The sequence below is a fragment of the Dioscorea cayenensis genome, chromosome 11, assembly GCF_009730915.1.
Source record: "Dioscorea cayenensis subsp. rotundata cultivar TDr96_F1 chromosome 11, TDr96_F1_v2_PseudoChromosome.rev07_lg8_w22 25.fasta, whole genome shotgun sequence".
Taxonomy (NCBI): Eukaryota; Viridiplantae; Streptophyta; class Magnoliopsida; order Dioscoreales; family Dioscoreaceae; genus Dioscorea; species Dioscorea cayenensis.
The window spans coordinates 13039132-13053322 of NC_052481.1; the positions used below are offsets into that span (position 1 = coordinate 13039132).

The 14191-nt window shown below is 41.3% G+C and overlaps 1 non-coding gene across 1 annotated transcript; it reads right to left on the reverse strand.

Moving 5' to 3' along the window:
- Positions 1–12579: 12579 nt before the first annotated feature.
- On the reverse strand, positions 12580–12686 carry LOC120272806. The gene has a single exon (XR_005540342.1). It is a non-coding gene; the product is annotated as a small nucleolar RNA R71 (small nucleolar RNA).
- Between the last annotated feature and the right edge of the window lie 1505 nt (positions 12687–14191).

Genomic DNA, 14191 nt, shown 5'->3' on the forward strand with positions numbered 1-14191 from the left:
TGCTTCTTGGATGCGGGTTCAGATCATCTACAACGGGTTGAACTATGCAACTCGTCAATTAATTGATGCCGCAATGGGTGAATCTCATGGCAACAAATACACCGATGAAGCCGAGCAACTCCTCTAATCAATGGCAAACAATGAATCACATTGGGCCTCAAGAGGTGCACCACAAAAAGGGTCCGTAATTTATGAAGTCAACGCCAATGATGCTCGTGCCGCAAAGGTTGATGTATTGTCTCGGAAGCTAGACATGCTCATGGGTAGTACCTCGAAGTCAAAGTCAGTGATGAGTTGTAGCACTTGTGGTGGACGGCATGGAGTCGCCCAATGTCCTATTGCTAGCTCCTCCGTCACCCCAATTGAGAATGTTGATTATGTTGGGGGACAAAGGCCATAAGGGAATCCTTACACCTCGACATAAAATTCGGGGTGGAAGTACCACCCGAACTTTTCATGGAATCAGGGGCAATAACAAAAAGATGCACCACCTCCATAAGGGCCCCAAATGCAAAAACCAGTGCTAGAGAAGAGGTTCACTACTGAAGATGTGCTTGCCAAGTTCATGAACAACAATTGAGATAGGCTCCATTTTGAGAAATCTTCAAGCTTATGTACAATCACTTGAGCATCAAGTGGGGCAGCTTGCTAAAGTAAATTCTGAGTGACCTTCAGGCAGTCTTCCAAGCAACACTAAGGAGAACCCAAGAGAGCACTTGAAGGCCATTGTCCTTAGAAGCGGGAGACAGGTTGAGACAAGGGTCGAAGTTGACCCAAGTGTCAAGGAAACTGGGGTAGCCGAAGTGGAAGACCCTAACATAGTTGAGAAAGTTATTGAGAAAAACAAGCAAGGTGAAAGCAAGGAAATTCCACCATGGGGTTCAATCAAGCCGTTTGAATACAAACCTCCAATTCCCTATCCGACTAGATTAAAGCAAGATAAGGAGGATGCTCAATTCAAAAAATTTATCAATATCTTCAAGCAACTTCACATAAACATCCCGATTGTGGAAGCGTTAACTCAAATGCCCAAATATGCCAAGTTTTTAAAAGAATTGTTTACAAAAAAGAGCAAATTGGAATAAGAGGGCATAGTGGCATTCACGGGGAATTGCTTGGCCATTTTGGAGAAGAAGCTCCCACAAAAGTTGAAAGATCCTGGAAGTTTCATAATTCCTTGTGTACTTGAGGGTGGAGTTCATGAAAATACCCTATCAGACTCAGGGGCAAGCATTAATGGTATGCCCTATACCATGTATTTGAAGCTTGGTCTTGATGAACTTAGACCAACAAGGATGATTTTGCAATTGGCAGATTGATCGACAAGAAAAACTCGTGGGATCGTGGAGGATGTGATTGTCCGGGTGGACAAATTTGTATTTCCTGTGGATTTTGTCATCATGGATATTGATGAAGATGTGGAGACACCATTGATTCTTGATCAGCCATTCCTCACTACCTCCGGTGCCCTAATTGACCTTAAAGGAGGAAAATTAACATTAAGGGTTGGAGAGGAATAAGCAACATATACTCTACCGGCGGCCATGAGACACTCATTAGACCATGATGATATGCTTTACTTCGTTGATGAAACTGAACTTTTAATTTCTGATTGTGTGCCAAAGGTGCTATCATTAAACCCATTGGATGAGTACTTGGGAGAGCTAGGAAATGAAGATCAAGAAGAACTTCACTCTCCTCTTCCAAGCTCTAATTTGAAGAAACCAAAGGAGAAGGTTATGTGTACCAATGGCAAAGAAAAAGAAAAGAAACATTCAATGTTGAAAAAAATTTGGAGGGAGGTCCGGGGAAGGAAGAAGAAAGGTATCACTCATTCTCATCCAACACCTCAATAAAAGAAGGTATAATCTTCATCCCCCTTCATTCATGAAAAATGTGAAATTCATTCATTGATGTCCTTGAATTTACCGGGAAGAAACACCAACACTTGAAGACAATTAGGGGAAATTTCAAATTATTCGAACCCCCGTGAGGTAAGTGAAAAGGTACGTCAGGCTCAAGACGTTAAACAAGTGCTTCTTAGGAGGCAACCCAAGCATTCAGGGGTTTATTTTCATGTTTGTGTGTTCTTTGTTTTCATGTTCTTCTCATTTTTCTTATTTTCTTGGAGTTATTAATTTGAATAAGTCCATGCTATCATTGTTTTGTGTTTCATGATCATTGTCCATGTGGTTGTTTACTTATTTTTATTGTTGAGTAGCACTTGTTTTGGCTATCATTTCATGCATTAGATCAAAATTTTGAACCATTATTTCATGTTGGAGATGATTTTAGAACACTTTGTTCCATGCCCATGTGTTAGGAGAAGCATTCAAAGCCTTAATGCATGATTGTAAGTCCAAATGGCCTCAATGAGGTGCTCATTGAGGCTGTCTGGATTTTCTAGAAAGTTTGGCTTGCTCCAAACGACCTCAATGAGCACCTCATTGAGGCCGTTTGGATTTTCCAGAATGTTTGAACTAAGCCAAACAGCCTCAATGAGGACCTCATTGAGGCCGTTTGGAGTCTAAATTAACATGGAAACCTTGCCACCTTTTCTCCCTCTTCATTCTTCTTCTTCTTCTCTAACCGAACCCTGACCCCCATCATCCATCAAACCATGGCCGAATCTCACCATGCCTTGTACTAAATCATTTCCTCATCTCTTTGGGAAGTAGATCTACTGTTTTTCTTCAAGCTCCACTTAAGTGCTCCCAAACTTTTGTTGGTATGAAACTTGATGTAATAAAATTATTTTCTTCTTTTCTTCTTGCTTTCTTGAGCTTTTGTGTGGATTGTTTCAAGGTTTTAACTTGTATTGTGTGGTATGAACATCATGTCTTTGAATTTTCTTGAATTGATGTACAATTGTTTTCGAATTCATGTTGATGGGAACCTCTTGCAAGTTGAATATGCCCGTATGGATCATATTCTCTTGTGTTTCTTCATGTTTTTATCCATTTTCATTCAACATTTTGCATTATCTTGGATTCCTTTAATTCTTAAATGAATTATTATTGATGTAGGAATGTCTCACGTCACAAAACTCGCTTCTAAACGACCAAGCAACGATTCCCACACCCCCGAAGAACCCCATTTCTCTTGTTCTCTGCACAAGACTCGCTATAAAAGTTTAAAAACCAAACCCTTTGGTACTTTTTGTCACATTAAATGGAGTATTCTTGGAGAACTCGGGTGGGATGAGCAAGTGAAAGACTTATTCGGTCATAATGGTTGGAAAGAATTATTTTGAATCAATGAACCTATTTTTCGTCAACTCACATTGGAGGTGTTGAGCACATTTGAGGCGAAGCAAGATGAGAGGAGTGTTATCACTCGACGACATGGTGCCATTAAATTCCAAGCTTTTAGGAAGATTCATGAGATGAACCACATGGAATTTGAAAAATACTTGGGAATTTATGATGATGAATTCATTAGCACGTCGTTACTTAATCGACCCCGCATTGATTATCCCTTTGGCATGAGTGCAAGCAAATATTGGAAATCCTTAGAACCTAGTGACACCAAAAATATGCGGAGGGCTACTCGTTTGGTGAAGCCCCTCCATAGATACATTCATGCTCTCATCACACGCTCTATTGGAGGTCGGAAAGATAGCACGGGAGTAGTTACACAATCCGATTTATTCACCATGTATGGCATCATTGAGGAGTATCCTATCCATCTTGGGCACCTTATTGCTGAAGCTTTCATTCACCAGGGTCACTCTGTTCATCTAGGATCTATCTTTGCAGGACCCTACATAACAAGATTAATCCGTGATATGAATTTGTTAGACCGTACTCGAGGCATGACTATAGTCAGGGATGTGGCACCTCTTGGAGCGCCTGTCTTGCGAGCAATTAGTTTGTTAGAAAAGAAGAGTGGCATGAACAGACTTGCTTCACACTTGACCACAAGAGAATCTAGTCAGCGTGACCTAGATGAGTCAGAATCAGAACCTGATGAAGCACCGACTCAGGATCCTCCTGGCACTTCATTCCCATCAGACTTTGACTCCAGATTCAAGACTATGGAGGATGACATTCAGGCTATCCATCACAAGCAGCGCGAGATGTGAGGATAGATCTACTAGATTTTAGAGGGTCAACGCTTGCTCATTGAGCATTTCCATCAGTTTGTCATCTCCTCCCGTGGATCATCCTCACAGGCCACTACTGCTTCCTGCTCCATCGCCCAGCTATGTGCAGCACCTTTTGATGATATCTTTCACTTCTGAGCATGGACACTTGTTTTTATTTTTGCAGCTTGTTTCTTTGCTTTGTTTTCGATGCAAGTGCGTTTGTTAGGTTTTAATAAGTTGGGAAGGGGATCCCCTACCAACCTTGTGTAGAACTTTTCTACTCTTTATCTAGTATTTGTGTGTTTTGACTACTCCCTATTATTTATTTTTGTAATTGTAGTTTTTGTTTGGAATGATGATGCCCCTTTATGCCTTGTAGGGCATTAAGGGAGCTTGGTGAGCCTCTCCACATTCAATGGAAGCCAGACCCGACATGAAAAGCTTACAACACCTTTTGTAGGGCATTAAGGGAGCTTGGAGTGATTAGCATCTAGAGCTGTACTGATTGAAGTCAGTAGGCTAGACCAGGTCAGGGTAGATGAAATACAAGGTTCACACACATGGTACAGACATGTAGGAGGTGAGATAGGATCTTTTGGCATCAAACACTTGGGGGGAAGAAGACGAGAAACAAAGGCATCATCTTGTTAGAGCTTAGCTTGAAGCTTGGAGGTGATCAAGAGCTTGGATCTCAAGGGGAGGGTTTCATCATCAAGAGAGGAGGAGCATTCGGCATTTCTTGGGCTAGAGGAAGCGTCATTCAGCCGGCATTATTCTTCTTCATCATCATTCGAACTAGGGAGTGCCATTTATACATTTGCCTCTTGTTTTTCTTGAGTTTGTGATACTTGTTTATATGATGGCACACTAGACCCCCAAGGCCACCGGATGTAGGTGAACATTGGGGGGTTCATCATGTATTGTGGATGCTATACTTCTATTTAGAGTGCATTGGTGTGATTTATGGTTTGGCTCATTGTTCTTCATGTCTAGAACTATAAAATGGAGAGATCCTTAGTTCTTTATTGAGTTGTATGTGTAGATGTGACCTACTCATGTGTACAAGATCTAGGAGAGATTAAAAGGGGATGCTTGTACCGACAAGCCGAGAGATCGGGTGTTGATAGCGCTCCAATGCTAGGTTTAAGGCGAAGGATAGTAGTTTTAGTACTATTAGAGATTTCCTTGAACTCTTTGCAATCATAGGTGGGTTGACCTGGAAGAGATTCGGATTAACACTCGTACGGGATTAGGGGTTAGCCGCCGAGAAATTGGGGTTAACCTATCTAAGAGATCTCTAGGTCTTAAATGCCTTTAATACACTTTAAACCATCCTAGTTAGGAACTTAATGACAACCCTAGGTGGATTCCTTATCCAAACACTCCCTTTTCATGCTTGATACTCCCTTTTTTGTTTACATCCGTGTGCTAGTTACCCGGCCATAGATTAGTTAGTTTATTTTATTTTATTTGTTCTTTTTATTAAGAATTGTAGGCTAGATAATAGATGAAAAGTGAGCAATAATACTTCCTTGGCCCCGTGGAATACGACTCCTGTATCACGGATAGGATATTACTTGGCAATACCGTACACTTTCGTGAAAGCAATTAGAAGGCCCTAAATTTGATGGCATTATCTATGACTATGTTAATCTTGAGTATGTTGCACATTTCCAAGAAATTCCCAATGTGTTGTTCGGATCCTCGTCAGCCAAACCATTAAACTGTGCTAACTGTTGTAGCATTTGAATGAAGCCTGGCATGAGCATAAAATTCTGAGTTTTAATCAGTTGGCCTCAAAATACTAGACTACATGCCAAGAACTGCAGGTCTTGTATAATCTTAGAGTGTCCTCTGCTGCTTATGATGTTCAGCCATATTGTCAGACCCTTGAACTTCTATCTCAGCTTGATTTGAGTGTTCTTGTATAGGTTCCTTTCCCCGTCTATGAGTTCTTATTCCAATTTATGGATCACCTTCAACTAATGTCGAAGGGTTACCTCGAGTCATAACCTGGAGCTGCAATCAAAGAAAAGAAAAACAATAAGAACGATGGAAGAATAAGAAAGTATGAAATAGAACAAGTGATGAATAGCTAAAATAGCAAAGTGCAAATGCTTCCGAAACATCTATTCCCCGGCAACGGCTCCAAAACCTGACACACCCCTTACGTGTGTGTACCACAAGTGCATGTGTCGGTGAAGTAATAAAATACCCTGGTGAGAAGGCAGTCAAATCAATGGGGAATAGTTGTTCAGAAGCACAAAGTATTGCAATTGAGCTAGAGTGAAAACCAATTTGTGATGTTGGTTCAAAATATCAATGGAAAGTAAAGTAAAAGAGAAAACAGAAAGCAAGAGGAATAAAGAGAGGTAATCGATGGTAAAATGGGGTACTCTGACAATGCTCACCATAGAACTATTGTTTCAAGTGCATGACTAATATTATATGGAGATCCAAAGACACATAGTCCTAAACCTAAGGTCAACTGTGACTGGCTATTTACACTATGCCCCAGCAAAAAGGGATGCTCTCGATGCCTCATACTGTGCAGGATTGCTTGAAGCTTTAGTGGATTCCAAGTGATAAATCCTATTCTCTAATATAGATCTAACCCTTTGGTCAAGGCGGAAGACCTCTAATCATGATTAAGCCACATCATTAAGGATTACTTCAATAGTTCACCTTGTTTCTCGTGCAACTAAGCCCAGTGGAGTTTGTCTCCTAGCACTTCACTCTATCAATACCGCAAATAACTCTTGGAACATGGAGATAGGATAAATCATGTCAGAAGGGAAAGGGGATGTTCGGCTACCTCTCGACTCACCCTCCCAACCCTTTTCAATCTCGCTAAGTCTAACCCTAATGAAGTTGTCACCTCTTCAAAGGATTATCTAGATAGATTCTCAATCCTAGTGTCACTCTAAGGGAAAATCAAAGAAATAAGCACACAAGATTAAAACTCAATTAAAACATCAATTAAAGGAAATATAATAAGAGTCAATGGAACAAAATCATCCCTGGGTTTACAAGTCCAAGCACCCATTAGTGGTTTAGCTCTCCATAGAGCAATACAAAATCAATAATGAGGTCAAAAGTAAGTGCAAGCAATCCATAGAGATAACACGGTTATTGTCCGTGTGGATGGTCTTGAGGAGCCGCCTCGTCTTCTCCAAACACTCCTTCGTCATGTCTAGGGTACACCTCGCCAAATCAATGCCGACGAAAGCTTCCCCAATAGCTCTCCTCCAAAGGAAATCAATGTCGAATGCCGTAGGAACACACCAAAATCCCAGCAAAAATCTCTCCAAACCCTAGCCGCCCTCGCCGCAAAAGATAGGTCAAAGATAGGGAGAAGATCCTCAAATAAAACTCTCAAAGTGGTATTTATAGGCCTGAAATCGGGCGTCCACACGGGCGTGTAGATTTCCAGGCTTCATTTTCCTGTGCACAGTAAACAGTAACTGTTGCAGTATGCCAGTGTGGATGCATTCAGAGACTACCAGAGGCTATCCCAAGAGCACACAGGGCCGTGTGTTTGCCCCTGTGAGTGGTCCTGTGGGAGTCACACGGGCGTGGGTAATTTCCACACGCTCATGTGGATGCACAAAATGTCAAGAGAAGCGATTTTTCTTTAAACCCACTCGCATCTCTCCATCTTTTCACTCCCAAACACTCAAACCATGCCTCTCTTCACTCCCCCGACCTCTCACCGTCTATTTATAGAGATTTTAGGGTGTCTTCTTGCCGTATTCGAGGTTTTTGAGTTTTATCTTGTCGGTAAGCCCTTTTTCTTTTTTCTTTCGTCAATCTTGATTTATCTTGTTGAAATTGGTGAATGTTGCTTCATTTTCATAATTAGATGGTTGGTGCATGTTTTTAGTGTAATTTTAGAGCAAATTTGTGCTGTATTTTTGGAATTTTGCAACTTGGCCATGCGGCTTTCACGCCCCTTAGATCCACATGGGCATGTGGAATTTCCACACGACCGTATAGATTTCTGTAGTATTGATTTCTTGAGTTCATTTGATCGATTAGTTTTCAATTCTTGTAGATATGGCTCCTAGAAGAATGAAAGCAGTCGGAAAGCATCCACGCGAGTCTTCTCCTGAGCCAGAGCAGTTGGAATTTGCGATCCCCGAACACCAGGTTCGGTTTGAGCGTCTATCAAAGCACAAGTTTAAGCTGTCATGTTTCTTAAACTTGAGTGCACTCAGAGAGATCTAGAAAGGAGATGAGGTGGGTGAGGAGGTTGATGAGCTACTCTCAGTCGGTAGCTTGCGCAACCCGTACATCACCAGACTCATCATAGGTATGGGACTCTTGGACGCGATCAGGGGGGCTAAGAAGATCATAATACCATCTCCGCTCAGTCTAGAGTCTATGAGACTAATGGGCATGATCAGGAGATATAGATATGGAGTATATGTGATGATCATACCCTGACAGAGAGAACCGAGGGAGAGGGAGATGCCTTAGAGGGGTTTCAGCCTGTGCTCGAGCCGTAGCTTGAGTAGATGGAGATCGAGACACCACTTTTAGCACAGGAGCCACCTCTGGTGTATGTTTTCTTAATCTCAAGCTTATGATCACTTTGAGAGGCTCGAGAGTGTTGTAGGGGTGCTACAAACTAAGATTACTGAGGTTCGCGCGACATTGGCCATGAACCAGACTGAGGTGATGGCACGTCTTGATATCCTATAACAGTTACTTGAGAGAGACGTGATCTCACCATTCATTATTGAGACCTAGAGCTCCACCGACTCTTCTTGCATCACCAGTACCACCATCATCAGTTTCAGCAGCACCGGTTGATCCACCAGCGTCATCTTCTCCAGCAGCAACAGCAGTAGCAGAGGCAGCAGAGCCCAGCATCGACGCTTGATGCGTCTTTCTTTTTTACTTGTCTTTATGTTTTTCGTATTTTATTTTTGCATCTTATTTAGACTTGGACCACTCAGAAAGGATTTTCCTTCTGAGTTTATCTTTTCTTTCCAGTTGTCTCGAGTTGTATTTCATTTTCATATCTTTATATACTCGAGTTTATTTTGTTTTGTTGAGCTTCACTGAAACCTCTTGTGTATACGTGCAAATGGCCTTCTTAGTCTAGAAATTGAGGAATAGTCATGGGCACAGTCAATATGTTATTCCCATGGCCATGTGTGCTCCATAACCCATTGGAACTCAACTCTCAATGAATATAGCTCCATCAAACATACCATCAGGAGTTCAGGGGAGTATTGTTTCAATTGCCCATCTCCACATATGTTTTCTATTGTTATACTTGTTATTGTGATTGCATGCATACTTTGAAGGCAATGTACATCATAAGTGAGTGTCTGTGTGTGTGTGTGGGGGGGGGGAGTTCACATTACACATGTTCTATACGTATGCTTTTATTGTACATGCTCATGTAGCAAATGACGGTTCACTTTAGTTGCAATGGTTGTATTCTTAAGTTCAGGAGAATTTATAACATTGAATGTTCTTAATATATATATACTTAGTTAGTTATTTTTGTTTTGTTTGTCCATTGGGGTTGGAAAGAGCTACCACCTATGAAGTATAAAGCTACTCTCATAGGTTGGATACTAGTTATGCCCTAATGAGAGAAAGAGCTATCTCATGGGATGAGTGAAATCTACTACCCCGTAGAAAGAGCTACCACCTCGAAAGTATGAAGAGCCACCTTAGTGGCCGCTTAGGAAATGACTACCTTAGAGGATGTGTGAAGCTACTACCTTCTCTTTTCTTTTCATACATAAATAAGTCCATCTTACTTAGAACTTTGAGGAGTATATGTTGGGTTGACTTGAGTGAGTTTGCACATACTTACACGATATTTGGTTTTTAACCTTTTTGATTCAAGTTTTTAGCTAGAGCATTGATTTTTCTTATTTGGTGTTGAAATTCTTCCTTACTTGTAGAATGCTTCCCTTGCTGCTTATGGTGAACCTAAGGCCAAACACTTTCAATTTTCCTTCTTATATGCCTTAATGTTTTATTTTTGCTTGAGAACAAGCAAAAGCTTAAGTGTGGGGGAGTTTGATAAGTGCTTGTGTATTAGTAATACGAAGTATTCTTTTCTTACATTGAGCATTACTTTTCTCAGATTTTATCCTTTATGCATGTGTATTTGTGCATGTAGGGTTGTGGAGACAATAGTGGAAGAAAGGAACCAAAATGTAGATCGTGGATGCAATTTTTGATGAAGTCTTGGATTGAACAAACGTGAAGACACAAGTTGTGCTCAAAGACATGTGAGTGTGTGCCAACCTCTTTTGTGCTCGAGCGAACATAGACATTGGAGGGGCACAAAGGCAGTCACACTCATGTGTTCCAACTTGTGCGATACTAGCAAGATCTTCATCAAATGTGATTTTATTGAAGACACAACGATGTGTACCCATTCATGTGGTCTCAATGAAAAGTGTGGATTCGGGAGTATTTTTTTGGCAAAGCACTATTGCAATTCACAGCTCGCCGAAATTCAATTCCTGGAAATTCACACGGGCGTGTATAAATTCCACACGCTCGTGTGGATGCCCGATTCCAACCGTATTTAAGCCATGATTTCAGACGTTTTCGGTGATCATATTCTCATCTTTCCCCATCTTTGAAGGCACCTGCAGCTAGTGTTTGGAGAGGCTTTGACTAGGTCTTTGGAGTGGTTCTACGACCTTCAACACCGCATTCCGTCGGAAGATAGTTATTGGGGGGGCTTTCGTCTGCATCGATTTTGCGAGGTGTGCCCTAAGCCTGATGAGGAAACCTTTGGAGAAGACGAGGTTACTCCACATGACCATCGATACGGACTACAAAGGGGTTTTACTTATGGAGTACATGCTTTTACATTCGATTTCATTGTTGATTGAATTTTGCTCCATGGAGAGTTAAACCCCTAGTGGGTGATTGGACTTGTAAACCCTAGGATGACTTTGTTTCATTGATATTTTATTATGTTTTTTTTTTAATTAATGTTTTAATTGAGTTCTAACCTTGAATGCTTGTTGAAGAGATTTTCCTTTAGATTAACACTAGAATTGAGAATCCATCTTGGTAATCCTTATGGATGAGTGACCACCATGAGGGTTAGACAAAACTAGATTGGAGAGGGTTGAGATGGTAAGTCGAGACATAGCGGAACGTCCCCATTCACTTCCGGTGTGATTGATCCTACCTCCATGTTCCAAGAGTTCTTTGCGATCATAATAGAGTGAAGTACTAAGAAAGGAACTCTGCTTGGGCTTAGTTGTGCAAGTAACAGAGTGAAGTGTTGAAGTAATCCTTTGTGTTGGGGCTTAATTGTGACTAGGGGTATTTTGCTTGGATTAAAGGATTAGATCTATATTAGGGAATAGGGCCTATCACTTGGAGTCCCTAGAGCTTCTTGCAACCCCACACAGTGTGAGGCGTTGAGAGTACTCCTTTCTGCCGGGGCATAGTGTAGGGTTTGTCACGGTGGACCTTAGGTTTGGGACTATGTGTTATAGTATTTCCATGACTCATTAAACATCAGTTAGGAGACATAATGATTGGTTGTGCACTTGAAACAATAATCCTAGGGAGAGAAATGTTTGGGTGCCCCACTTTCTATCGATTGACTCTCCTATTATTCTCTTATGTCTCTTTCTTATTTTCTTTTATTTCTGTTTGCAGTGATATTGTTCACACCACTCTTGAATCATCTTCATAATAGTTAAATAGCAATTCTTGTGTTTCTAATCACTATTCCTTGTGGATACAACTACCCACTCACCAGGCTTCTTTATTACTTTGACAACCCGTGTACTTGCAGTATACACACGCAAGGGGTGTGTCAAACTTTTGACACCGTAGCCGTGGAATAGGCGTTTTGGAAGCATTTTTGCACTTTGCTATTTTAGCTTTTCATCACTTGTTCTATTTCACACTTTTTTGTTCTTTCATCATTCTGATTTGTTTTTCTTTCTTTGGTTGCAGCTCTAGGTTATAACTCGAAAAAATCCTTCGATATTGGTTGAAGAAAATCCGGACATTGGAAGAAGAATTCATAGAAGGGGAAAAGAGCCTGTGCAATTACAGTCTAATCAAGCTGAAATAGATGTTGAATGGTCTGATAATATGGCAGAACTGAATGAGCAGTAGTGGACACTTTCAGATTATGCCAGACCCGCAGTTCTTGGAACGCAGTCTAGTATTATGTGGCTACCAATTACAGCTTAAGATTTTGAGCTTAAGCCAGGCTTCATCCAGATGTTACAGTAGTCAGTCAGTTTAATAGTTTGGCCGATGAGGATCCAAACAATCACATTGAGAACTTCTTGGAAGTGTGTGACATGCTCAAGATTAATGGTGTTACGGATGATGCCATCAAGTTGAGGGCCTTCCCATTTTCCTTGAAAGGAAGAGCAAAGCAATGGACACACTCATTACCTAGAGCATCGATTACTACATGGGAGGAGATGGTAGAAGCTTTTCTTGCTTGATATTTCCCCAACGGAAAATCTGCAAAACTTAGGAATGAAATATTTTCTTTTGTGCAAATTGAATTGGAGTCTCTTTTTGAGACATGGGATAGGTTCAAGGAGTTCCTATGGAAATGTCCTCAACATGGGTTCCCCGAGTGAATGATCATTTAGACTTTCTATAGTTGGTTGAACCAAAGCACAAAGCAGTTACTTGATGCTACAGGAGGAGGTACCTTAGGAAGCAAGACCCCTGAAGATATCTCATCAAAGAAATGGCCATGAACAATTATCATTGGAATACATGGGACAAAAAGAAGGTAGCCAGACTTCATTAGATTGATGCAGTCACATCATTGGCGGCTCAAGTCGAATCATTGAGCAAGAAGTTAGACACTCAAACTTCTCCAAGAGGGGCGGCAGTGATGAGTTGCACCAGGTATGGGGGAGGACATGCGCCATCTGATTTTCCTATTTTTATTGGTGGTACCACTTCCGTGGAATAGGTGGATTTTGTAGGTAATGCAATGAGAGGGCAAGGAAATCCGTATAGCAATACCTATAATCCGGGGTGGAGGAGCCACCCAAACCTTTCTTGGAGTAATCAAGGGCAATAAAAGACTATGGCACCACTGGGTTTCCAACAACAACAACAACAAGCCCCGAATATGGAGAATCAAGTTTTAAGGTTGGAGAACCGGATGATCAACTTAGAGAAGGCTTTGACCAAGTTCATTTCATCATTGGATACAAGATTTTAATTGGTTGAAGCCACACTTCGCAACCATACCGCATCATTGCACAACTTAGAGAATCAAGTGGGCCAAATTGCGAAGTCACTTTTGGAAAGACCACAAGGGAGTTTGCCTAGCAACACAGAGACAAATCTGAGGGAGTATGTAAAGGCGATCACTTTGAGAAGGGGTCGTGAAGTTGAGGGTAGGCTCCCTAGTGAGAAGACCAATGTTGAGCTGCCCGAGGTCATGGAGGTTGAGGAGAGAGTCAAAGAGAAAGAGGTGACACCCCTACCCTACAAGCCAAGAATCCCTTATCCTTCGAGATTGAAAAATGACCAAAGTGATGAGCAATACAAGAAGTTCTTGGGTCTATTGAAGCAGTTGAACATCAACATCCCCTTTATGGAGGTGTTCCCTCAAATGGCTTGTTATGCAAAGTTTCTCAATGACCTCTTGACTAACAAGAGGAAGTTGGAGGAGAGTGCTCTGTGATTCTAGATGCTTCATGTTAGGTGGTGTTGCAAAAGAATATGCCGAATAAGAAGAAGGACCCCGGAAGCTTTATCATTCCATGCAACATTGGTAATTTGGATTAAGAAAATGCATTGGCATATTTAGGGCTAGCATCAATGTCATGCCTTATACATTCTTCCAGAAGCTAGGCCTAGGACAGTCTAGGCCCACTCGAATGGCACTTCAGTTAGTAGACCGAACAATTAGATATCTAAGGGGCATCATTGAAGACATACTTATGAAAGTTGACAAGTACATATTTTCTATAGACTTTGTGGTGTTGGATGTTGATGAGGATCCTGAGGTTCCATTGATACTTGGGAGACTGTTCTTGTGCACTTCCAAGGCTCTTATTGACATGGACGGTGGGGAGTTGACATTACCAGTTAGTGATGACAAGTTGACAT